General features: G+C 40.8%; 1 protein-coding gene and 1 long non-coding RNA gene across 11 annotated transcripts in view; one reads left to right on the top strand and one right to left on the bottom strand.

Moving 5' to 3' along the window:
* Slx4ip (SLX4 interacting protein) overlaps positions 1-26,574 on the top strand; it is a 157,942-nt gene that overhangs the window by 51,552 nt on the left and 79,816 nt on the right. The window lies entirely within an intron of this gene.
* Positions 178-4,324, bottom strand: LOC125413778 (uncharacterized). The gene is made up of 3 exons (XR_007236035.3): positions 4,192-4,324; positions 1,989-2,092; positions 178-1,849 (listed from the first exon to the last, which is right to left on the bottom strand). It is a non-coding gene; the product is annotated as an uncharacterized LOC125413778 (long non-coding RNA).

Below are 26,574 nucleotides of genomic sequence, written 5' to 3'. Positions count from 1 at the left end.
TTGTAGCAGTTACAATTCTCTGCAAGGCTTCTGGGGTTTTTCTGGCCCCAAAGATGGCAGCTGTGATGGAGGAGTAATGTTAGATGGCCTTGCTCTATTCCTGCAAGGAAGAATATTCAATACACATCCAGCGGGGCTTAGGTAGCCGGAAGTGTGGTGACTCCTTACCCCCAAAGTGAATTTTAAAGTTCACTTATTTACACTGTTCTCATGGCAACGGGAAAACTCTCCTGACCTATAGCCACAGAAGACTCTGTAAAAGAAACTGTAGGAGGAAAAATAGAATAATGCCAGGAAAAAAAGTTTTTTAATGAAGTACCATTCTCTCGCGTACTCGGTCAACTGAGAGTAACAGTGTGTGCATTTGGCCGTCAAAAGGGAAAGGTCATCTCCTGTTGCAGCATGAATTTGCCCACATTATGAGATTTGGGTTTTGTTGACACACAGTGTAGTATGAAGGTTGGTCCTTCGAATGAAAAGTCATTAAAAACGTGAGAACCAGCAGTGCTCACCAACCTGAAGCATTGGGGATTTTGAGGAATGGTAAGTGCAAACAGCCCAGAATCCGGAGACTGTCCCAAGTGTTAAACTCTAGACTCTGGGAATGTGGACATGTCTTCAGTTTCACGGATGTAGATAATTTTTCTTTCTGTGAGGTCTCTTGTCACTTCTATCTTGTCTGGACAGGGTGGAACTTCTGTGTAAATTCTATTTCTAGCTTGAAGAAACACTAAGTTGTCAGCCAAAGCCAGTACTGCTTGGAAAGGGGGAAAGGCCTGTCTTCTCCTTTGGCCTGGCTGTGAACTTGGGGCCCCTGCTCTGCTTGGTGCTTCCTGGGAGGGGGCCACGGCCTGTGCTGAGCCACTGGGCCAAGTTGAAGCAAAGCCTCTTCTCATTCTCAAGTTTGTCCTTAGGATCTGTGCTCAGTAACTGTTTGTAGATCTTTTCTACTATGGAACTCTGGGCTTGGAGTTCCTGAACACTGTATTTGGCATATTTCTGTGATTTTATAAGAAATATAAAGGCTGAAGACCCTGTGAGCCCTTCCTGTTCTCTCTCTCCCTCTTGTTTTCCTACTTAATCATATACATTGCTACACAAGTACACATATAACCAAGCTCTATTAAGTTATTTTTTTCTTCAAAACTGTGTTAGATAAGGCCTCTTCCTCCCCCACCCAGTTTAAACCTGCCTGTTTCTGAGTTCTCGGATAGTAATGTCTTGATTCCCGTTTTGGTTGAGGAGCTCCATAGCCAAGTTTGTTGCATGCTGCCTCACTTTGTACTCATGGTTATGATATTGAAACTTCAGGACCACACACAGATAGCAAAGTCTCTGGCCACTTAAGCATGTAAACAGTCTGGCTTTTTATAAAGTGGAAAAATATTTCTTGTGCACTATTTTAACATGATCAGCATGTTGAAACTTGGTGTGCAACTGTGTCAACATTTCCTTGGCTCTGAAGAGCAAACCTGGAGAGAGAGCCTCATGGTAACATATAAAATGCAAGCTGGTTGTTTACTACTGGGATTTCGGCTGCAATTACAGTCTGAAGCAGACTTCCAAACACGGAATACAAAATAAATGAAATACATTTTCCTAGCATTGTAATTATGCTAGGTAAATGGGGATTCCTTTATAGATGACTAATATTCTCTCAGAGAATCAGAAGGAAATCGAGTTACAGTGCTGTGAAGCGCCTTCTTGGCCCCACATCAAGACCAGCCCCTGGGGTCTTGGTTGTATCCATGGCACACATCCTGAGATGTGTTGGATTTGTTGCTACCCGCCGAGCATGTGGATTAAACCGGCAGTTTTCTCTCTTCTTGCTTGTCCCCACTCTGGTCATCTGGAGGAAAACAAGCAGTAAACAAGTAATCAGGGAAACAAGCAAGAGGATACTGGCAATTGCTAGGAAGTGGATCTATTCCGCATCAGATGTTTACTGAGACACTGTTAAAACTTTTAGGTTGGTGAACAAAACATACCTTTCTTCCCTCAATGGGACTCACTCCGGATTAAGGAGATAGGCCATGAGCAGTAACCAAAATAAATGCTCAGATGATAGAGGTTGGTAGGTGGCAAGTCTTACCTAGCAAGAGAAGTTAAACAGGCGAATTGTATCAAGAGTGGCATAGGGGAAGCTGATTGATTTTGATTTTGTTCTTATTTATCCAACTTTACTTAGGTACAGTTTACAAATAACAATCATATTTGTTCAGTACACACTGTGAGTCTGTGATTGGCAGGTGTGTTAACAATTATGTCACCTCACACAGCTACCATTGAGGGAGACATGAGAAGAAATCTCAAGGGAAGTTAAGTAGGGCAACCCAGGAAGACCTGACTGAGAGAACCTGAGGAGGTGACAGCTGCACGCCCTCTCCTTGATTCTAAGCCTATAGGAGACCAGCGTGTTTGAAAAGTAAGAAGACAAGTTGGGTGGGGCGGAGACAAGTAGGGTGGGGCGGAGACAAGTAGGGGACTCTCCAGGATGAAAAGCTCTTGTGTGACTGAGGATGTTAGGGAAGTCTTCTGATGGGGTTACGTTAATTTTAACTGATGCCCAGAAGCTGCCAGGAGCTTATTATATATGAGTTATATATTATATGTTCCCGGCAGAGAAACAGTAAGACCAGAGTGTTTTAAGAGTGGAAAGGGAGAGAGAATCTGGTGGGAGAAGGAGGACCATGCTAAGTGAAGCAGTGGCCTAGGGGTGGAGTTCTTCCCTGTGTGAAACCGCTCACAGAGTGATGTTCTCTCTTCGGTCTTCTCACAAGACTGCCGAGGGGACAATACTAGAGGTTGAACTGAGCATGCACATGGATGCTGCTCACAGACGGCAACGTGCTTCTTTAGCTCTACAGTTCTAGTAGTGGGATGCCCACTGTGAAGAGTAGACATGATTGCACTGTTTGAAAGGATGGCCATATGGACAGATGATTTAATGATGCGACTGGGGAGTCACGAGTCCATTATTTTATTTTTTCAGATATTTGGAAGATAGTGTAAAATCTGAAAAGTACCATGCCAATACCTTTAAATCAACCATCCAGGTTATATAGTAGTTAGCATTTTGGGATATTTGCTTCCAGTTTTGTTTCATCTTAAAAATCTTATTTATTATTACTCTTTGTATGTGTATATGTGCGTGTGAGTACAAGTGTGTATGTGCCAGGGCGCTGTGAAGCCCAAAAGACAACTTTCAGGAGTTAGCTCTCTCCTTCCACCATTGGACCTAAATTGAACACAGACTGTCAGGCTTGGAAAACCTGACAGCTTTTACCTGCTGAGCCATTTTTCCAGTGCTAAAATTTGGTTTTCTCTATGTATATATTTAAGAAATACATGCGCTCCTTTAAGCCATACTCTCACCTGTATCTACATAAACATTAAAGGTTTCTTTTTAAATATTTATTTATTTATTTTATGTATATGGGTGTTCAGTCTGCATGCATGTCTGCACACCAGAAGAGAACATGGGATCCCATGGGACTGCAGGTATAGACAGTATTGGGAATTGAACCCAGGACTGCTGGAAGAACACCCAGTGTTCTTAATAACCGAGCTATATCTTCAGCCCCAACAATAAATGTTTTAAATTATCATTCTTCACTACTTTCCCAGTGTTAGAGGCAGCCGTGCTGTAGGCTGCCATACCTATACACATAAAATAAATTTAAAAGTAAATCTTTTGAGAAAGTATCTGGACCCTTCCAATGATGAAACAAATGTTTGTTTGTTTGTTTTTATTGAAAGATGTTCATTTGAGCATTATTAATAATAATTAAAAATTGAAGATGACTGAGTAAAAGTCATTAAACTAATGAGAAAACTTTGAGATGGCTATATAATAGAGTTAAAATTAAATAGAATTTCATTTGACTCAAGTAGAACAAAATTGTATGTACAGAATTATTTATAATGATATTATTGACAAGGAGACTGGCTGCTTTGACCTTAATTTTATAACATTACCTCAAGCAGACAGGTATAAAAAGTAAGAAATGCAGTATAATTAAGTAAATATTCAATTTCTTTTTTAAAATGGTAAATAAATGATGGTTGCTACAAGCCAAAGAGTACTTGAAGCACAGTCTTTGCCCTCATACAGTTTGTCTGGCATCCGTTTGAAGTCCCTGGAAGAAAGGAAGTTAACAAAAGTACAGGGCAGAAAGGGGAAGAGTGTACCCTGTGTCATGCCAGGCCAGGCCTCTTCACCAGGACTAAGTGAGAAGAGAAGAGTAGACAGGTGCTGTTTGTCCATTCTGTGCTGAAAAGTAGCAGGTTCTAGCAGATGCGCCTTCTCTGGCTCTTTGCTAGAGCTACATTCTAAAGATAAGGACCGTCATCACTCTATTCCCTAGGAGACCACTGTGACCCAGCTAGCACTTGGTTGAACTGGAATTTATACCTAAGGTTGATGGGTCAAAGCCCAGACCATCCTTCTCCCTCCTGTGGAGCCAGCATGCAGCCGGCACACTCCAGGAAGAGCACCGGCCCCGGGAGTATTGCTGTGCAGCAGCTCTTTGTTGCTAGGATGCACGGATAGAGATCCTGGAGGTGGTAGGAGATGGGCAGAGAAGATAGATGTGGAGCCAGGCTTGAGAAATCTCTAGAGCTCCATACCCCAGTGTCCTCCTCCTGTCCTTTTTCTAGAAACTGCTGATAAAAGGCGGGGGGAAAGTATTGGGAGGGGTTGAGTGGCAGCGAGAATGGGATGGTGGGATTTGTTAGGGGAGTGGAGGCATCACCTGCTCCCAAGGCAGCTCAGCTCCTTTGTCATTGCCTTTCATCTTTCTCTTCCTATCAGAGCCACCGCTAACACTGAGGATGGATATTCCCCATGTCTGCTTTCAGAGGGCAGCGGGGACTTGTCCTGTCCCTCTCCCTGCTGCAGTACTACCCAGGCACCTGAGGTGCTGGCTCCTCCCACCTCCATCTTCCCTATACTGCCCTCCCCCCCAGGTGCCTTCACACTTGCTTTCTGTCTGCAAGTCCTGGTATGATCTAGGGTTTGATCACCTCGTGGCTAGATTTGAAGATGGCTGAGAAACAGAAGTCTGGGAGAAGAATGAGTTTTTTCCCTCCCCACTTTACTCTTTTCCCACCCTGGCTGAGGGTCTAGCACTCAAAAGTTGTCTAGAATGGTGATCAAAAAACATTGAGTTAGCAGACTGTGATCTCATTTTTACTGTTTAGGTGTGAGGCATTGGCTTAGTGACATATTTTGAGCCTCATTTTCCTTATCTGCAAAAGTGAGAGTAGAATTCACCACTAGACTAATTGATGCACTATGCCAAGAACTTCATGCTATGGACTGGAAAGTGCATCTCTTTAACGATGAGTGAGGAAGGCTTGAACTGGATAGCATCTGGGTTCAATATGTATTTGAAGAGTCATTTCATATTAATAATTCCAGAGGAGAAGTAAACTGTGAGCATTAGTAGCCATTTATAGCTGGTTTTTGTTTTGTTTTGTTGTGTTGTGTTGTGGTTGTTAATGTGACATAAACCTAGAGACACCTGGGAAGAGGGAATCTCAGTGGAAGAATTGGCTCAGTCAGATAGTCTTGTGATTGTCTTGATTGAAGATTGATGTGAGGGGACCTAGTGACTGTACACATAGCACCAGCACAAGGAAAGTAGGCCTGGGCAGTACAAAAAGGTGAGTTAAGGTGTGAGCCAAGGAATAAGTAAGAAGCTATCCACTCTAGCTTCTGCTCCAGGTCTGTGCCTTAAGCTCTTGTCCCGACTTCCCTCAGTGATGGGTTGTGACCTGTAAGTGTAAGCTGAAATAAATCCTTTCCTCCCATTGTACTTTTTCTTATGATATTTATCAGGGCAACAGGAAGCAAACAAGAACAGTGTGCATTTATCCATCTATTGCTCTCACAACCACAATGGCTTTTTAGTGTCCCATCTATTTGCCACGGCAAGCCCATGTTTTCTCTTCTCTCCTGCTCCATGAGAGGAGAGAGAGAGAGAGAGAGAGAGAGAGAGAGAGAGAGAGAGACTGACTCTTGATTTATATGTCAACTCTGAACTAATGACCTTCATTCCTTTAAAATACCGTGAGCCATGAGAACTACATATTGTGGTCATATTTATCTTTCAAGCTAGATTACTATAGCTCAGGCTTTGGCCCCTTGATGCAGTAAGCTGTCTTCCCTGCCCGCCACTGACAGCACAGAGCCTGCCTGTTAGAGCTCGCCTAGCTCCTCTGATAATAAGGCAGGCTACAGTGAGAGGGAGCTGGCTGTAGCCTCAGGCACCTGGCAAATTATTAATGGGCCAGCATGAATGGACCCGGCTTGAATTGGGCACAGTGTACCTCTGCAGGATCCTGTTAGCCAAAACCACTGTGTCTGTTGTTTGTAGCAATACCTCTGGCTGCTTCCCAGGTGCCCTCAACACACAACTGTGGAAATGTGCCATGTTCTTGTCCCTTTGTTTACCTTGCTGACAAAAGGGAACCAGTTTGTTTTCTTACTGTTTTGAGTTGCTGATGATTCTTCAAAACTTAAAATGTTTGCGATACATTGTTCCCTTAATCTGGAAACATCTATTTAATCTGCTTTATCTTATTTCCCTGTGATATAACTTTCTTGATCAGAGTCTCTGAGGAAAAAATAAAAACAAGACCCTGGGACATGTGCCAGATTCTTTCACAGTCTCTTCAGCATCCTTCCAGCCACAGGGCCACAGCCGCTGAACCGCTGGAGATGCTGGTGGGAATAAACACGGGGCTGAGGTGTTGGACTCCATCTGCTCATCAGATGTTTTGTTTGGAAATGAAATGTTTCTCAGAAACCCATGTTGACGGTTTGGTACTCAGTGTAGCAGTCCTCAGAGGTGACTGGATCTGAGGGTCCGACCACCTGACTACATGAATCTATTTATGGATTGACAGGTTAATACTTTATAGAACAGGGACTGTTATAAAGCCAAGCATGTTAGCCATTCCATCCCCTCCTCCGCCCTGTGCTTCGTGAACACCATGAGGTGAGTAGACATGGTCTTCCTGATGTTCTGCCTTAGCAGACAGGACCGAACCAACTGGGTCAACTGTTTGAGGCATGAACCCACTGGACTCATGAGTCAAACCCAACATTTCCCCCTTTGATTTGATTTATCTCAGATATTTGATCATAGCAGTGGAAGCTGACTTTCATGCCTCATAACCAGGTAGCCGTAAGGGAAGCTTTTCATCCCGAACGGACATCTGCCTCCCTGAAATCTACCTTGAGCTGTTGTTTCGTGTCGGTCTTGGTTTTTTAGACAAGATCTCATTCTGTAGCTCAGGCTGGCCTTGAAGTCTTGGCACTCAGCCTTCCCAATGTTGAGATTGTGGACTGAGTTACATCAGGCTCCTTACGCTATTTTAAATGTGCCAGGTTGTGTCTGTCCATCTGCCCCTTCACAACCGCGGTGTCAGTGATTAATACAAGTAGCATCTGGGTGTGTGGTGACCCCTGGCTCTTGGGAAGAAGTTACTTCTCCAGCTCCCAGCTGAGCAGGTGGAGGTCTGCTGGCAGGCAGCCAGGCTGAGGAGTCGGCCCCCAGTCCTTGTGCTGTGCTGACTCATGCTCCTTGTGACAGTTTTGCTGCCTGCTATAGCCACAGTTTTGTCTTTCTCAATTTGGTCTTTTTTTCTTCCATCTAAATGGCTGAATTCTTTTGGGGACCCCATACATACATTCTAGACATTACACCCAGCTTTTTTTCTCCCTTGACAGAATCCTAAAAATGTGGTGTTCTTGGGAAAGCTATAATTTGGTCAATTTTAGTTTCATTTTTAATATGAACTTGTCACAAAGTGAAAATTTATGCTTATTGATAGAAGTAAACTTCCCTCCCCCCCTTCTTTTTTCTTGTTGGACAATGGGGTAGGAATCAGAGACTCACAGAGTGGAAGGTTGCCTCTAGATTTCTTGAGCAAACTTCTTTGGGGGCTAGCAAACGTTTCCAAATAAGGCCGTTTTAGTTTTGCAGGTCATATAGTCTTTGCTTATATTAGGAGAACTGTGAGGCTAGCCTGGGCTTTGTAGAAAGATCCACTCTCAAAATAAAACAGCAGCAGCAACAACGACAAATCCCTAGGAAAACCAAAATAAACAAGAACAACAAAATCCTTCAATTCTGCAATTATTTCATGAAACCAAACATAAATAGAATGCAACGAAATGAGCATGTCTGTGTCCTAATAAGATTTTATTTACACAAACAGGCAAGAGCAGAGTTATGACCTGAACCATAGTTTGTATTTAGTAGGGTTGTTATTGATAATGAAAATTTTGCAAAAGGGCACGAAGTTGGACAGTCTATGTTGTATTTGCATGTTGATTTAATAACTACACCTTTTCTATTCCAAGACTGTGTTGCTCAGCAAATGAATCTGTTGTCACTGTATTGTTGTCATACTTGAAAGTTCTTAATGAGACAAAGATAAACTAGAAACGCTGGCTTATTGTAACAGTCAGGGTTTCATGTGACCTATCAATAGATAATCTATACGAGAACCTGACAGTAGAAGAAATTCAGGGAGGGAGAACAAAGACCTCCCAGAGTGTCCATCGTTCATCTTGTTGGTAGTCCCTGCTGTGAGCCTTATATGGTTTATATGTGGCATAAATGCCCTTCACACCAAGGACTTTATATGGTTTATCACAGGAAACTTACCCAGGTCTACAAAGCTAACAGATTTGGTTGTAGTCCTGGACTGTCTGACTCTAAAACCTACCTTCAATTATCATAAAGTAATTGGATTTAACAAATCAGTCACCTGCCGCTAGAAGACTGGGTTGAAATGGCAGGGGCTACTGCTACTCCTTCCTTACCCCTCTTAGACATAAACATCACAGAGGGTGGCTGTTAGGTGGAACCTTTCAGTGGGAGCTAAGAAATAACAAAACCTGAAGGCCTTTTGGTTGAATTTATCTTGAAGGCCCAAGAGGAGCATGACTATGTCAGGTGTGTATATCATCCACAGATTTAAGGGATCATAGGACTTAAGGAGGGGGTGTAGGCTCTGCTTAGCTCAGAGGTTTGCTGGCTAGGATACAGGATGCGGAAGACAGGAGCGCCAGGTCTTCTTTCCAGCCACCAACCCTCTGCCGCAGAGTGAAGAAATCTGTGTTTCACGTACATCTGCGTGTCCATTGAGGTACACATTTTCCTGGGATACCTGTGCCTTCTAATGAGGTCAGTGGAGGGAGAGCAACCCACACTAATCAGGACCTTTATTAGTTTCTCATCTTTCTAGCTCAGTGATTTAAAGAGAATACCAACTTGTATCTAATTTTCCTTGGGAGTTGCCTTCGTTAGATAAACCTGTGCCAAAAGGAAATCTTTAAAAATAATTTCCATTGCTCTGATTATTTGTGGGTGGTATTTTTTTGTATGGTTTCCAAAGCAGTGACCCTAGCCACATTGAGGACAGTCATTTGGTGCTCTTGCCAACTCCTCACTCAGTGAAAAATGCAGAGAAAGGTGCCTGTAACTTTGGTTACAAAGTCCTTCTCCTGGAAGTGGAATGGGTGGGTAGCCCCAGCTTTTCAATGTATATCCTTCAAGGTATAGTCTAGTTGGTGTGTTTTTCCCAGATTCTGAACATTGCCCCAGGACAACTGTCTGAGTTCATTTTGGCACCAGGACAAATGAGAGGATGTTTCCTGTTTGCCTGACTCTTGCCCCAACTTCTTTCTCTGTTCTGTTAAGCTCTTGGCTAAATTCTTTCCTCTTGTAGTCCACATTTTAACTGATGTTAGGGCACCGAGTGCAAAAATCTGCAAACAGTTAGCTTTCATGTTTGAGCATTCCAGTCAGAACAGACTGAAGTTAAAGTTCTCGGAGCACGGCAAGATCCCCCTCTGCATAATGCATTAAACATTTAATAACTGTACTAATAATCCCAAACACTTTTAATGGGCCACATGGGAGCCTTAATGTGGTTTAAAGAAAAAAAAGCGTGTTTCTTCACGTCAAGTTAACTTGCATCAAATTGAGAGAAATTCTTCGAAACAGCTTTGAGGGGCTGGAGGTTTATAAGCTGGGAAACAAGTAGCATATCCTTAAAGTAGTTTCTGTGTAGAGAAAGACAATAAAAATATGGTGAGCACCGACCTAGCACTGAGCATTTGTTTGCAGTTTAATGCTTTTTGAGTTGAGAATCGTCACAGGGTTCTGGTGTCTCTGCTGCGTGTCAGGCTAAGCGATTATGAGTACCGTTGGCAGCTTAGACCACTCTTGGAACACAGGTCTCTGGCTTCAGGACCTTGTTCTTTGATTGGGAATGTGAACTGTTTGAATTTGGTCCTTTTTGAAGTATTATAGAAAAAAAGAACATGCAGCATTGAAGGCAAAATTTTGAAGGACAATGTGTTTTGTGTTAAACTGAATTAACATTTATTTCTAAGTTGAATGTTTTACAGAGTTCTTCTCCGGTGAAACAGGTGTGCATTTGAAGCAATGCAGTTGCTCTCTGAAACTCGGAAAGAAGTAGTTAAAGCAAGGATGAGTCCATTATCGCAATAACCAGTTTTACTTTGTTTGGCCTGTTTCAAGTAGGGTTGGCTCCTTGCTCTAAACATAATCCAGTCAAAACACTTGCAGTTAAAAAACGTGAATACACTAAGGACTTAGGAAACTGATATTTTTCAAGCATTTGCAAGGAAATGATGTCTTCTGGATAAAATTCATGACATAAGCCTAGCCTATCAGCTAACTAGTCCTGTACTTCAGTGATAACTGTAAAAAAATTTAAATAATTTTTAATTGAAAAATTTAAAAGATTTCATATATCACCATCAGTATGGCTATTTATATGGTAGTCATCAGAATATTGCTATAAAACTCATATTTTAAGAGAAAACATGGGTTTTGCATTGATTTTGCTGTGTAATCATCTCTCTGTCTTGATTCTTGATGATGTTTTTGTCTGGCCTAGTATACTAGGCCATAGTATCTGGTCTAGTGTTGCTATTAACATGATTAATGCACACAAATTGTAAATATTGGACCCGTTTTTATTCTATGAGGGAAGTTTAGTTTTCCAGTTCAGAGAAAATAGCAGACTGTTGACTATCATGGGTAAACAAAGTCGTTAGCATTACTGACCAAAATCGAGGTACGACCCCAAAATCAAGAGGCTAGTTTTCATGTAAGGCTTTGGAGCTGTCTGGGGGCTGTTGGAGAAATTGCTGCACTTTGACAGCACCCAGGAGTGGGCATTCTGCCTTTGCAGAGTGTGTTTGTTTGCAAATGTCAGTTCCAAGATGCTTTATAATAAACAGGTCTGTTCCTCGCTGACCTTCTCCATCCAGATAGTTCCAGCTACAAGCAGCTCACCCCATTTAAGGACAGCAGTGATGCAAGCATCTAATGACAGTGAGTGTCCTAAAAGGAAGAACAAAAAAGCCTGGCTTTTTAAGAAGGAATTTACTGGTATTAGCAAAGAAAATCTCAAAGTGGCTTCACTTATCTCCACTGGCTTTCATTCATCTTCCCTTTTAGCAGAATGAAAAATGGGTGGATAGTTACAGCTTTGTTCTAAAGTAGCCCGTAATTTGGTCTTTGTTTTACATCCCAGAGGACGGCGAAGTCCAAATATGGCATTGGTACTCAGAGAAACCTCGTTTCCTTTCATTTCAGTCTATACAGTAGGTAATGTACTCATGTTCAGGTCAGGATTATTGTGTAGCTACTGCTAACCTGAAAGCTTGTGTTTCTAAGAACTTGAAAGGAGCTGTTTGTCCCTTCAGATCAGTTTGAGTGGTCAGGTTTTTGTCTTTGAAAAAGCTTCAGGATTTGTGAATGATTTTAAGTCAATCTTTTCCTTTCAACTTCATGCCATTATCTGTTTCTGAGTCTCTGTAATACCTGCCCTCCGGTGCTTGAAGCTATGCTTTGAATCACAGCGTGGCCAAAGACCAGGCTGATGTGGTACCCAGGTTGCAGTGTGTATTCAGACTTCATTCCTGGAAATGCAGAGATACACAGGAAGGACCAGATTTAAATTTGGGAACTGCAGAGGCCAGAGCTCTGTGCAAGTCTGGTAGAGCAGGGTATTCTAAAAGAGATGATGTGTAAGTAAGTTTTCCTATATGTTTTCAGTGTAAGTGCCAACATTTACTAAAACAAGGAAATGCTTGCTTTATGGAAGTGGCCTGATTCTGTTGGCTAGAAATTCCTTTTCTAGTAGTGGGTTGGCTGGACAGGCTTGTTGGGACTCTTGGTTCACTTCTGAGCTTCTTGACTGTAGGGCTGTTTGTTAACCATGCAGTTCCTCCACTTGTCACTGAGAGATTGGGCTAGGTAATTTTGGCATGCTTCATGGAGTAGATGAGGAATAAGTTTAGGTTATTGAGAAAGCCATTGATTCCTTGATTCCTCCTAACTAAGGCTGCTGCCTCTGAAGATGCTGACAGTTGAGCAGACTGATACTCCTAGACAGGGCTTTGTCAGTATCTGATCAGTATAATCCTTAACAAGTCTTCCCATGTTTCCATGTCATAACCAATTTCAGCCTCTGTAAGAGATGGGATTTTGTATTCAAGTATCTTACAGAGAGAAAATTTATGTTTTTAAGATAAAATTGTATTGCTCCCCAAAAGCAAACTGTGGTAGTTTGGATAAAACCCCCTTAGGCTTATATATTTGAATACTTGGTCACCTTGTGGTGAAACTGTTTGAGAGGATTGTAAAGATTAGAAAGTGTGGCCTTGTTGAAGAAGTGTGCCACTGTGGGGGTGGGCTTTAAGGTTTCAGAGGCCTGTTTCAGGTCCAGTCTCTCTCTTTGTGGCTCCCAGCTACAGATCCAGCACCCTGCCTGCATGGTGCCATGCTCCCTGTCATAATGATAATGGACTAAACCTCTAAAACTCTAGTGAGCCTCCAATTAATTGTTTCCTTTTATAAGAGTTGCCTTGGTAATAGAATCTCTTCCAGCAGTAGAACAGTGACTAAGACACAAATCAAGAATGAATACTTTAACAATGAAGAATTCTGTTAGCAAGCAGTGGTTAGCACACACCTTTAATCCCAGCACTTGGGAGGCAGAAGCAGGCAGATTGCTGTGAGTTCGAGGCCAGCCTGGCCTATAGAAGAGTGCCAGACAGGCTCCAAAGCTACAAAGAGAAACACTGTCTTTTAAAAAAAAAAGAAAGAAAGAAAGAAAGAAAGAAAGAAAGAAAGAAAGAAAGAAAGAAAGAAAGAAGGAAAGAAAGAAAGAAAGAAAAAGAAAACTAAATAAAAAACAAACAAATAAAATGAAAAAAAGAGAGTTCGGTTAGACAAATAAATTTCTATTAATAAAGCATGCTTGCTGGAATGTTAGGAAAAAGTTAATTAAATCAACCTTGTTGCTTCTTTCCTGGAAATTCATCTTGGCACTGATGGATGCCATTCTCTCGACAGCCCTGAAGCTTTTCCAGTGAACTAAATGATACCTCTTGCAGAGGATTAGCGCTGGCTGTAAAAAGATGGTATATTGTGTTGGTTTTATGCTCTTTCCTGCTTGCTATATTTTCTTTTATGGGTTCAATTCATGTTATATATGCATTGTCTAGAACTTGTCTATACATGTTCTGTCTAGAACCCTAGCTCAAGGAGTGGTGACACTAACATTTAGGGTGGGTTTTCTCTTAATTTAAACCTCCCTGGAAATACCCTCATGGCATGGTCAAAGTGTATCTTCTGTGTGATTTTAAGTTTTGTGAAGTTGGCAATGAAGATGAACCATTAGAAGTCAAAATAGAACCAAACACACTACTTATAACTCATAACATTTTTACCCCTGCTCTTCATGCCCATCTGGCAATGCAAAATGGATCCACCCCAAATAACTGCAAAAGTACACGGAGTCCTTAAACACCTTAGCAGAGCTCAAAACACCAAGTCTCATCTGAGACTCAAGAAAAACTCTACAACTGTGAACCTCTATAAAGTAAGTCTTTTTAAAAAGTTACTACATATTTGTAATATATAAAGGCACACAGTAAATATTCCTATTCCAAAAGCTAAGAATGGGAGTATAGAATGGAAAGACTAGGAATATTTATTTTATACATATACATATGTACATGTGTAATAACAATTATAACTCAAAAATACAATAAATATTAATTAATTAGAAATAAGGTGAAGGAGGACTGTGTGAGCAATCCTGACATAGTTCATCAATGTCTGGCCTCTATAGGTTAATGTTTCCACGAACACACACACACACAAACCTTAGTTTCTGAGAGGAATAATGAGAGTTCTATGTTCAAAAAGGACAAGAAGCTGTCCCTCTAGGGAAGTGGCCAAAGTAAGAACAGTGCCCTGACACAGCATTTTCAGTGTAGTTTTTAGTTCAGCTTGTTATAGAAAACTGACTGTCTTTTTCATATCTGCGATCTGTTCTAATAGACTGCCTCCTTAAGTCGGTGTAGTAACACTAGCACATGGCAGAGAGGTCAGAAGTATCTTCCAAACGTCATTCATGCATGCATATATCACACACATGCACTTTTCTACCTTCTGGACATATGGAATTTTAGTGATATAAATGCTGTTTGTGAGATCACTAATTACAGTGTGTTTTTAAAGGAATAAGGCAGGAGGATTACAGTTTGAAACCTACTTACCAAGTGTTATTTCAATACATGTGTGTGTGTGTGTGTGTGTGTGTATACATATATACAGCAAAGAATGACTTACTTTTTTATATTCTCCCATTCTATTATCTGTTCTCCCTCAATTTTCCTCCTCTTTCCAAAAATGCTCTCGCTCACTCTCTCTCTCTCTCTCTCTTTCACACACACACACACACACACACACACACACACACACACACGATTCTATAAATGAGGGAAATTGAGAAAAAGGTGATACTTCTGTTTCACATGATCTCTGCTTTCTTCTGTTTCACATGATCTCTGCTCCATTTTTTTTTTTGCAAATGACAATTTAATTTTTTAAAGTTGTTTAGTAATACTGTTTATGGTCTAATATCAATACAGCTTTGATTTGTATTTACCTGTATTTAGTGTTCATTTGTTCTTTTTTGAAATAAGTTAGTTGAGCTCATGCATCCATCTGTTGACTGATACTTGTTCTTTCACTGTTTGACTTTCTTGCTGTTTATGTACTCTAGATATGTGTTCTCTTTTGGCTGCATTGCTGGCAAACGTACTTCCCTCCATTATGTATAGTGTCTATTTACTGGGTTAATTATCTTCTTTCCTGTGTAGAAACTCTTCAATTTAATTGAGTTCTACTTGCCAATTCTCACTGTTATTTCCTAAACTTGTGGGATCCTGCTCAGAAAGTTATTGTCCGCATCAGTATTTTTGAAGTGTTCTCCAACGTTTTCCTCTGGTTATGCCAGGGATTCGGGTATTCGGTTTAACGATCAATTTTTGATTGATTTTTTTTTTCGGGGTAAAGGATAGTTTTCTCCCCTCCACTCCCCTCCCCTCTACTCCCCTCCCCTCCCCTTCTCTCCCTCCCCTTCCCTCTCCTCTACTTTTTTTTTCCGCTTATCATATGGATATCCAGTTCTCTGAGTGTGCCTGTTAAAGGTGCTGTCTTTTCTCCATGAGTGATTATGACTGTAGATGTGTGCACTTAACTTCTGTGTCCTTTTTTCATTGCAGTTGGTCTGTGTATCCTTTCGTGGGCAAGGAAGCTCCATGATGTTTTGTTACTTTAGCTCTGCAGTATTTATTTTAAATTAGGCTTTGTAGTACTCCCAGTATTGCACCTTTGCTCAGGTTGACTGACTTTGGGGTCTTTAGTGATTCAGTATTAAGCATCATATTTCTGTAGCTATGAAGAATGCCACTGGGACTTTGACAGGAACCCTCACCTAGGTAATGCAGTCATGTTCACAATGAACATGGAGATCTTATTTTCATTTTCAGGTTACTTCTCTCCTATTTTACAGTTTTCCTTGTAGAGATCTTTCACTCATTTGCGTAGGGTTACTCTTGGACTTTGTTTTTATTTGTTTTCAGACTCTTAAAATAGGATTGTCTTCTTTTTTTTTCTTGACTGGCTTACTGGGTTTTGTGTATGAAAAAGCTACTGACTTTTATTTATCAATTTTGCATTCACACTCTAATGAATTTAACAATCGTAAAAGTTTCTGGTGCTACCTTTAAAGTCTTTTAGATATAGGTACATGCTTTCTGCAGATTTGGATAAATTTACTTCCCTATTTTTATTCATTTCTTTATTCTGCTTTCTTTTTCTACATAAAACTTAAAATACTACATACATTAAATAAGAACACTCCTATTGGTCTCATTACTGATTAAATGAAATGTTTTCTGTTTTCCTTCATTCATTGTGATGCTGGCTATGGGCTTCTCGTGTGTTGCTTTTATTATGTTGTGGTATGATCTTTCTGTACCTGTTTTCTTCCAGGCTTCTGTCATGAAGGGATGCTATGTTTTGTCAGATACTTTTGTTTCACCTGTTGACGTGATTTGCAATTTTTATCTTTTGTTTTGTTTGTGTGCGATTGTGCATTTGTAGACTTGCATGTGATGAGCCGTCCTTGCATCTCTGGAAAGAAACAAACTTAATTATGGTATCTGATCTTTATGTTGTGTTCAATCTGACTTGCAGGTGTTTTGGTTAGGGTATTTATGTCTGTGTTTACCAGTGCTCTTACACTAACCAAAACTTCATCTAGTTTTGGTGTCAGAGTAATAATGGCGTCACAGAGTGAGCTGGAAGCATGTCTTCTCTTTTTGTGTTATGAGGTCATTTAGAAACCATTGATGTTCGTTTTTTTAATTAAATCTAGCAGGAAATTTAATGTGTCTATGATCTTGAGGTTTTTTTGTCTCAGAAGTCCTTATTACTACAATGATACCATTATGTGGTATTGATTTGTTTAGATTTCTTTTTGTTCAGTTTTGGGAGAACTTGTTTGTTTAGAAATTTACATGTTTCTTCTATATTTTTTTAAGTAAATTTTATTAAATTATAAAAGTTTCCATTTCCGCCCCTCTTCCCAACACCCTCCCACTCCCCCCACTCCCTCTCCTCCTCCCTCTTCCTCCCTTAGGGTAGTCAGGGTTTCCTGCCCTGTGGGAAGTTCCAGTTCCTTCCCCCTCCCTCCAGGTCCAGGAAGGTGAGTGTCCAAACAGACTGGATCCCCAAAATCCAGTATATGCAGAGGAAACAGGTCCCAGTATCATAGTCAATGGCTTTTCAGAAAGACTTCGGGCCAGCCACAGTCAGAGAATCGGGCCAAATTCCGAGAATCTGGTTAGATCACCTCCTCGTTCAGTCCCAGTCCAACTGGCCTTGGTAAACTCTCATTAGATCCGTTCCCTTGTATCAGTGGGTGATAGCATCCCTCGCAGTACTGATTTCGTTTTTCATGTTCTTCCTCCTTCTGCTCCTCATTTGGACCTCGGGGGGCTCAGTCCGGTGCTCCAATGTGGGTCTCCTACTGTATCGCCGTCCTTCGCCAGATGAAGGATCTATGGTGATAAGCAAAATATACATCAGTATGGTTATGGGCCACGGCCGATTCAGGCACCCTCTCCTCTGTCCAGAGAACAGTCTGGGGGATCTCTCCTTGGACCTGGGATCCCATATATAATCAAGTCTCCTGTAAACCCTAAAATGACTCCCTTAGTTGAAATATATTCTTCCCTGATCCCATATTCATTCTTCCTCCCTCCCCCCCCCATCCCAGGCCACTGAGCTTTCCCCATTCCTCCCCTACTCCCTTCTCTCTAACACTCTCCCCTTCCATCAACCCTCCCACCCCCCCATGCACCCAAGGTTACCTGGGACTCTTGTCTATTTCCTACCTCCTGGTGGATAGCTAAATAATCTTCATCAGGTTCATCTTCTTATTTAGCTTCTCTAGGATCACGAATAATAGGCTCAAAGACCTTTAATTATGGTTAGAATCCACTTATGAGTGAATACATACCGTGTTCCTCTTTTTGGGTCTGGCTTACCTCACTCAGTAAAGCGTTTTCTATTTCCATCCATTTGCATGCAAAATTCAAGATGTCATTGTTTTTTACCGCTGAGTAAAACTCTAATGTGTATATGTTCCACACATTTTTTAACCATTCTTCTATTGAGGGGCACCTAGGCTGTTTCCAGGTTCGGGCTATTACAAATAGTGCTGCTATGAACATAGTAGAACAAATGCTTTTGTAGTATGTTAGGGAATCTTTAGGGTATATTCCCAAGAGTGGAATTGCTGGGTCCTGAGGGAGGTTGACTCCCAGTTTCCTGAGAAACCGCCACACTGATTTCCACAGTGGCTGCACGAGTTTGCATTCCCACCAACAATGGATGAGTGTTCCCCTCACCCCACATCCTCTCCAGCATAGGCTATCGTTGGTGTTTTTGACTTTAGCTATTCTGACAGGTGTAAGATGGTATCTCAAAGTGGTTTTGATTTGCATTTCCCTGATCGCTAATGAGGTTGAGCATGACCTTAAGTGTCTTCTGGCCATTCGAAGTTCATCTGTTGTGAATTCTCTGTTAAGTTCAGTACCCCATTTTTTAATTGGGTTAATTAGAGTTTTAGTGCCTAGTTTCTTGAGTTCTTTGTATATTTTGGAGATCAGACCTTTGTCTGATGAGGGGTTGGTGAAGATCTTCTCCCAGTCAGAAGGCAGCCTTTTTGTCCTACTGACAGTGTCCTTTGCTTTACAGAAGCTTCTCAGTTTCAGTAGATCCCATTTATTCATTGTTTCTCTTATTGTCTGTGCTGCTGGGGTCCTACTTAGGAAGAGGCCTCCTGTGCCTATATCTTGTAGACTACTTCCCACTTTCTCTTCTATCAGGTTCAAAGTGGACGGATTAATGTTGATGTCTTTAATCCATTTGGACTTGATTTTTGTGCATGGTGATAGATATGGATCTACTTTCATTTTTTTACAGGTTGACATCCAGTTATGCCAGCACCATTTGTTAAAGATGCTTTCCTTCTTCCATTGTATACCTTTAGCTCCCTTGTCGAAAATTAGGTGTTCATAAGTTTGTGGGTTAATATCTGGGTCTTCTATTCGATTCCATAGGTCGACTTCTCTGTTCTTATGCCAATACCAAGCTGTTTTCAATACTGTAGCTCTATAATAGAGTTTGAAGTCAGGGATAGTAATGCCCCCAGAAGTTCTTTTATTGTATAAGATTGTTTTGGCTATCCTGGGTTTTTTGTTTATCCATATAAACTTGATTATTGTTCTCTCAAGGTCTGTGAAGAAGTTTGATGGGATTTTGATGGGGATTGCATTGAATCTATAGATTGCTTTTGGTAGAATTGCCATTTTTACTATGTTGATTCTCCCAATCCAAGAGCAGGGGAGGTCTTTCCATTTTCTGGTATCCTCCTCAATTTCTTTCTTCAAAGACTTAAAGTTTTTGTCAAATAGGTCTTTCACTTCCTTGGTTAGAGTAACCCCAAGATATTTTATACTATTTGTGGCTATCATGAAAGGTGATGCTTCTCTGATTTCCCTCTCTGCTTCTTTATCCTTTGTGTATAGGAGGGCCACTGATTTTTTGGAGTTGATCTTGTATCCTGCCACGTTACTAAAGGTGTTTATCAGCTGTAGGAGTTCTTTGGTAGAGTTTTTGGGGTCACTTACGTAAACTATCATATCGCCAGCAAATAACGAAAGTTTAGCTTCATCCTTTCCAATTTGAATCCCCTTGATCTCCTTATGTTGTCTTATTGCTATTGCTAGAACTTCAAGCACTATATTGAAGAGGTATGGAGAGAGTGGACAGCCTTGTCGCGTTCCTGATTTTAGTGGAAAGGCTTTGAGTTTCTCTCCATTCAGTTTGATGTTAACTGTCGGCTTGCTGTATATTGCTTTTATTATATTTAGGTATGATCCTTGTATCCCCAGTCTCTCCAACACCTTTATCATAAATGGGTGTTGAATTTTGTCAAATGCTTTTTCAGCATCTAGTGAGATGATCATGTGGTTTTTTTCTTTCAGTTTATTTATATGATGGATTACATTGATAGATTTGCGTATGTTGAACCAGCCCTGCATCTCTGGAATGAAGCCGACTTGATCATAATGGATAATTTTTCTAATGTGCTCTTGGATTCGGTTTGCCAGTATTTTATTGAGAATTTTCGCATCGATGTTCATGAGTGAGATTGGCCTGTAATTCTCTTTCTTGGTTGTGTCTTTGTGTGGTTTTGGTATTAGGGTAACTGTAGCTTCATAAAAGGAGTTAGGCAATGACTCTTCTGTTTCTATATTGTGGAATACGTTAAGGAGTATAGGTATTAGCTCTTCCTGGAAGTTCTGGTAGCATTCTGCATTGAAACCATCTGGTCCTGGGCTTTTTTTGGTAGGGAGATTTTTGATAACAGCTTCTAATTCTTCACGACTAACAGGTCTATTTAGATTGTTCACCTGTTCTTGGTTAAACTTTGGTATATGGTACTTATCTAAAAAAATGTCCATTTCTTTTACATTTTCCAACTTTGTGGCATATAAACTTTCATAGTAAGATCTAATGATTCTCTGAATTTCCTCTGTGTCTGTGGTTATGTCCCCCTTTTCATTTCTGATCTTATTAATTTGCATGTTCTCTCTCTGCCGTTTGATTAATTTGGATAGGGGTTTGTCAATCTTGTTGATTTTCTCCAAGAACCAGCTTTTTGATTCATTGATTCTTTGGATTGTTTTCTCTGTTTCTATTTTGTTGATTTCAGCCCTCAGTTTGATTATTTCCAGTCTTCTAGACCTCCTGGGTGAATCAGCTTCTTTTTTTTCTAGATCTTTCAAGTGTGCTGTTAAGTCTCCAATGTGTGCTTTCTCCGTTTTCTTTAATTGGGCACTTAGTGCTATGAACTTTCCTCTTAGCACTGCTTTCAGAGTGTCCCATAGGTTTGAGTATGTTGTGTCTTTGTTTTCATTAAATTCAAGGAAGAGTTTAATTTCTTTCTTTATTTCTTCCTTGACCCAGGGGTGATTTAGTAGTTGAGGGGCACCTAGGTTGTTTCCAGGTTCTGGCTATTACAAATAGTGCTGCTATGAACATAGTTGAACAAATGCTTTTGTGGTATGATAGGGCATCTCTTGGGTATATTCCCAAGAGTGGAATTGCTGGGTCCTGAGGGAGGTTGACTCCCAGTTTCCTGAGAAACCGCCACACTGATTTCCACAGTGGCTGCACAAGTTTGCATTCCCACCAACAATGAATGAGAGTTCCCCTCTCTCCACATCCTCTCCAGCATAGGCTATCATTGGTGTTTTTGACTTTAGCTATTCTGACAGGTATAAGATGATATCTCAAAGTTGTTTTGATTTGTATTTTCCTGATTGCTAAGGAGGTTGAGCATGACCTTAAGTGCCTTTTGGCCGTTCGAAGTTCATCTGTTGTGAATTCTCTGTGCAGTTCAGTACCCCATTTTTTAATTGGGTTAATTAGAGTTTTAGTGTCTAGTTTCTTGAGTTCTTTGTATATTTTGGAGATCAGATCTTTGTCTGATGAGGGATTTGTAAAGATCTTCTCCCAGTCGGAAGGTAGCCTTTTGGTCTTACTGACAGTGTCCTTTGCTTTACAGAAGCTTCTCAGTTTCAGGAGGTTCCATTTATTCATTGCTTCTCTTATTGTCTGAGCTCCTGGGGATCTGCTTAGGAACTGGTCTCCTGTGCCTATATCTTGTAGACTACATCCCACTTTCTCTTCTATCAGGTTCAAAGTGGTCGGATTAATGTTGATGTCTTTAATCCATTTGGACCTGAGTTTTGTGCATGGTGATAGATATAGATCTATTTTCATTCTTCTACAGGTTGATATCCAGTTATGCCAGCAGCATTTGTTAAAGACAAAACTCCAGGGCAGGAGTACCCTGTGTAGTATGTCTTACAGCAGTTCCTCTCTGGGAATCATTCTGGATCTTTTCCGGTTCTCCTACAGGAGAACCTCAGTGTCCCTCAGTGTCCGGGTTTGCATGTTAGAGAGGTGACCATTTCAGGGATACTCCGTTGACCATGATCCAGCCTTAGTTCCATGTTGCTGAGACCCATGATTGTTCCATCAGCTATGTCCAGGCTTTCAATGAAGTCAGAAACCAGAGCTCCCTGGGGCCTACTCAGCAGTGAAGAGAAAACAGTCATAGGCGAGAGGTTTAATTGGAAATTCAGTTTGCTCTATACATAAAAATGACTTTGATGTTTAAAATAATTAATATTTTTGTGAGTTACTTTCAAGTTTTATTTGACCAGTGTGGTGCAGGGTGGCAGTAGTGTTTGCTAGCCAAGTGATGCATGTGCAGAAAACAGCACAGAGCTGGCTTGGCCTCCTGCCACTTTCTTGGTACATGTTTGAATCCCATCAGAGTCTCAGTTTACAGGTCTCCAAACTGGGGTAATGACAATGCTTGCCCATGTCAGAAGCTGAGTCTGTCCCAAAGGTCTGATTGCTTGCCCCATCTTATTGCTTGTTTTTTGGACATTTTTCCTTGCCATTTCTTGATTCAGGCTGACTCTACCTCTTGTTGCCAGGATGACATAATAGACTCTTAACTAGTGTCCTCATCTGGTTTCTTCTCTCTGCTCTCATCATCTCTTTTGGACTCAGGGTGATCCTGTGTTTCTTGTATTAATCCTGTCTGACTAAGAAGTCAATGACACATTATTGAAGATAAAATTTAAAGAAAACAAAATCTTTAAAGTCTATCAAGCCTTTTAATATTTTGCACTTATGGGTTTTTTCATAATTATTTCTATCATTCATACATGTTTTAAATATGTCAAATAAAACACTGCATTTTAACAAAAAGTAGCAGATTCCCATCTCTGCTCTTCTCCATCCTCAAATCATCTAACCCAGGAAATACTTCATTTATTTAGTTAGAGTATAATTTCTTGCTTTGTCAGATTTTGACACAACCTGTTGACATGTGCTATGGGACTCTAGTACTCCCAAACTTCTCATTTTCCCATCTATACACAGAGAAGCTGCTCATCTTTCTAGCTTCCATAGTTATATCACAGTGTTGATTTAAGAACTACATGAGCATTTTCACTGGTGATTTCCAACTTTCTACCATGAATCTATTTTCTTATTGTTATAACGGAGTAGGGGTTTTTTCCCCCTAGGAATTTAGAGTTATTCCTGTTGATTTATTCATTTGATATTGTATTTTTTCTGTGACCACTTCCCTCAGAGTTTTTCTAATGAATTTTATAATCCCCCAAAGAGCCCCCTTCTTCAAATCATTAAACCTATCAAGTAATGCATCTCTACATACCTTTCTGAAGATATTAAGCCACTGCTTTCAGGATTGGTTATATCAGATGTCATTTTCAGCCTGTCTCCCTCCTTCAGAGGGGTGCTTTCTTTCCTGCATGATGCTGTCTTTCTCAGTTTATTCTTTTGTTTGTTCTTATAACACTCTCCCAAGAAAGGAATGTGTGGAGTTAGGGACTGCTGCTCCCTCCCCTGCTGCTTGTTGCCTGCCAGTTTTTAGTCTGTTTCAAGACTCATCTGCCCCATGACACTGTCTTCTGCTTTTCAGTGTGAACACAAGCTTTGCTACCCTGCAGTTCTTTCTCTTTTCCATAGGTTGGATGGCTCTCACTCACCTTTCTACATGCGTAAATGCATGTCATCCAGCTACGTCTTCAGGCGAGAAGGTTCTGTGGAGGGGAGTCAATAAGATAGGTGGTTTCTCCTGTTTTTCAGTTTAGGTGTAACCAAGTCCTGAGTCAGCTTTTCTCAAGCAGATGCGTCAGAATTGTGAGGGCTGCATTCTAAGTTGATGTTTTTTGGAATGAGCTAGAGTATAATTCGTTAACAAATAAGATTAATAGTATCTGCACAAGGAGACATTTTTCAGTGTGACAGGAGGCTTCAGAAGCAGTGAGGCAGCTGACAAGTGCTAACAGTGTAAAATGGGCACTGGAACGGAGGCTGCCCTCAGCTGCTACCTCCCTTTCCCAGGCTACCGTAACTAGTTACCACAAATGGCTAGAACACAATATATAGCTGGTCCTTCCCAGTTGTGGGAGCTGGCAGACTGCGGTAAGTTGCCAGCTGGACTAGGCTTTGTCAGCTTTACTGGAGAATTCCTTTTTTGGTTTGTTCCAGCTTCTTCTGGTTGCCAGTCTCGTTGTCTTGTGAACACATCTGCTTGCCCCGTCTTCATGCCACCTTTCTATCAATGTGGCTGTCTCCTCTGTGTCTTTTCTAAGGGCACTTGTGATTGAAGTTAGGGCCCACTTTGCTAAGTCAGGGTGCTGTCTTCAAAACCTGTAACTTAGTTATATCTATAATGATCCCTTTTCTAAATAAGGTAACCCACATTCTAGAATTAGGGCATAGACAATGGAGCTACCATCCAACCCTAAAATAGTTCCGAAGGCATGAGGCCCTTTAAGATATGTGCTCTCTACTCCTAATGAGACAGTATGCTTCATCTGGTCACAGTCATAGCTCAGCAGTTGATGTTTGCTGATTCGTTCTTTCACTTAATAGGTATCATATCATAAACCAGGCCCTTTGCTACAGTTTGTATAGAAGCCAATAAAATGTAAATCCTGACACTCGATAACATTTTTGTGCCCAGACAGGACAGTTTTCTCATGAGGGCTGCAATGTCCATGTTCATGATAATCATAGAAATGAGGAGGCAAAACTATGAAGAGAAATAGTCATCTTAGACATAGATAGGTCACAGGAGGACCAGGAGGAAGACACCACAATTCACCCGCTGAAGTGTCTGAACTGACTCTTGAGTGTGCAGGCTGGCCTTATAACACAAGCAGGGACCAGCTAACTGGAAACAACCTAGGTAGCATTATCTCTGTTTATTTAATCAGTCCCCAGATCATCATGTAAAGGCTTTCTCGGGCAGTGCTGCCTTTGCATCTCCATGTACCTTAGGTAAGTTGTTTACTACTAAGAAAGTGGCAGTATTTGGCTGTGACTTCTTAGCCATTAAGAAGGGAAGGCAAAGGGAAAAGGCCCGACACACACTTACCGTTACCTCTTATATAATTACTCCTCATCATTTGCATTCCATTCCGCTTTTTCATTTGGGAAAGTGAAGGGTAGAAGGAACAGCTGGTGCCTGTGTAATTATCCTGTCTTTTCTGTACATTCTTGGGAATAGAAATGCCATCCTCTGTCATACATGATCCTTTAAAAATTATGTGTACATATACTCACCCATGCACACACCCACATGTGTGTATGTATGTATATGTGTATATAGATGCATAGATACAGACCTGGTAATTATATAAGTAATTAGTCACTTTGGGTGTTGAATTTTTAAAAATCTCCTGTGCATGTGAACACACACATAATGTATTTTCAGGGGACACAAGATATAATGTATGACAGAGGACAACTTACAGAATCTGTTTCTCAAGTTTTATATAAGTTCTGGGTATGGAATTCATGTCATCAAATTTGTGTGGCAAATGTCTTTAACCATTGTGCTATCTAGCTAGACCTAATTTTAAAATTCTGTTTTCACTTTTGAAATTGATAAAAATACTTTGCATTCTTAGAAAATGATTATTAGAAAATTGCTTAAGTTTTGGCCTGGACTGCTGGTGCATACCTGTTATCCCAGCACTTCAGAGGCAGGAGGATCTCAGACCATTAATTGCATAGTAAGTTTAAATGTGGGCTACATATGGCCTTGTCTCAAAACAAAAACAATAACAACAACCGAAGGTTTTCCAGCTTGTAACACTTTGCTGTGGTTTGAAATTTTAAGAGATCAAAAGAGCATCCCAGAACGGAAAGGAAGGGGAGGAGCTGTGTGCTGAGCCTCATCCTTTGTGGGAATCTCACATTGGATGTCATCATTTTGAGATGACATTAATTTTTATAGTGAGGTGAATCATTCAGCAAAAAATCATACCTTCCCCAGTTACTCTCTTTTATCTGACACCTATGAGCAATAATATGAGCAATAATTCAATGTTTATAGACAGAAATTAATTTTAGTTAGAAGCTCAAGTGCTCTTGGGGAATAAGCTCCATTGGCTTTGCAATACTCTGGGGAAAATCTTTATCTTTTCTCTTATTATCCATTCTCCTTTTCTGGTCTTTCTCTCCTGCCTCCTGGCCGTGAGATGCCATTCTACCACTCTAGCCCTTTGAATATCTACTTATGGACCAGGATTTGGGGCAGGGGGCAGTGTCAGGCCTTTCTGCCCAGTCTTTGTTCCCTGAGGAGAACACCATGGCACTCTTTTTGAAAACCTGTACCCACCTGCCCAGAGTAGCTGACCAGCGTTCCTCCCACTAGCTATGTTTCCCTAGGCTTAACAGTCTGACTGATCAGGTCAGAGAAGTTTGTGATTTGGGATTTTGCCTTCTAACATAAATGTCTCAGACTACAAACTACAAACTACACTAAATGAAGCCCATATGAGTCTGTGGAGAAAACCCAGGGCTTTCTTTATTGATGTGACTAACATGGCAAACTTATTATTCCATTTTGACCTGTTTGTGGAAGGAATTGCTTTGATACATTCATGGCTTGTTTAGAGGGAATTGTAGTCTATTTGTTTTTAGGACTTTGGATTTGTGATAAATTTTGGATGGTGTCCAGCGG

The sequence above is a fragment of the Myodes glareolus genome, chromosome 10 (assembly GCF_982192425.1).
Source record: "Myodes glareolus chromosome 10, mMyoGla1.1, whole genome shotgun sequence".
Classification (NCBI taxonomy): Eukaryota; Metazoa; Chordata; class Mammalia; order Rodentia; family Cricetidae; genus Myodes; species Myodes glareolus.
The sequence above is the reverse complement of the archived record's forward strand: the minus strand, read 5'-3'. Positions and strand labels throughout refer to the sequence as shown.